General features: G+C 40.5%; 1 non-coding gene across 1 annotated transcript; it reads left to right on the top strand.

The window, feature by feature from the left end:
* Window positions 1-299: 299 nt before the first annotated feature.
* Window positions 300-406, top strand: LOC124889106. The gene has a single exon (XR_007047722.1). It is a non-coding gene; the product is annotated as a small nucleolar RNA R71 (small nucleolar RNA).
* The last annotated feature ends 275 nt before the right edge of the window (window positions 407-681 follow it).

Genomic DNA, 681 nt, shown 5'->3' with positions numbered 1-681 from the left:
TTCTTGATAATAAATGCTTGATAAGAAGGTCCATCTTCATTTTCATGTGAGCCATATCCTGGTCACGTTCCTCTTTTCTTCGCCTCTGTTCAGCCATCATGCCACTAGATACAGTAGAGCTTGCTACCTCAGAATCCCTAGTATGCTAAGCTCTACTCTGCTATGTCATACGATCCAGCATATCACATGCCTCAATAAAAGTAAGGTCCATGAATGATCCACCCGCAGCATTATCTACCACTGACTTAGTCACCGAGTTCAAATCCCTATATAATATTTCCATCAAGTGGACATTGGTTATTTGATGATTTGGGCACTGCATAAGCTTCTTCTTGAACCTCTCCCATGTCTCATAGAAGAGCTTCAGTTGGAAGCTGTCTGAAATTACTTATCTCATTTCTTAATTGTGCTCTCTTGGATGGCGGAAAGAATCTTTCTAGGAAAGCTTTTTTCCATTGTCTCCAATTGGTAATAGAGTAAGGAGTTAGCCCATTTAACCATAGAGTTGCCTCTCTAGATAGAGATAATGGAAATAAGCGCAGCCAGATTGCATTCTGTCCAACCCCTGGATTATCAAACAATTTGCATGTTGAGATAAAATTAATCAAATGCATATTCGAGTCGTCGCCTGCAAGTCCACCAAATAACCCTTTGAGTTGCAATAGCTGGATCATGGTGCTA

Source organism: Capsicum annuum, chromosome 11 (genome assembly GCF_002878395.1).
Source record: "Capsicum annuum cultivar UCD-10X-F1 chromosome 11, UCD10Xv1.1, whole genome shotgun sequence".
Lineage (NCBI taxonomy): Eukaryota > Viridiplantae > Streptophyta > Magnoliopsida > Solanales > Solanaceae > Capsicum > Capsicum annuum.
The sequence above is the reverse complement of the archived record's forward strand: the minus strand, read 5'-3'. Positions and strand labels throughout refer to the sequence as shown.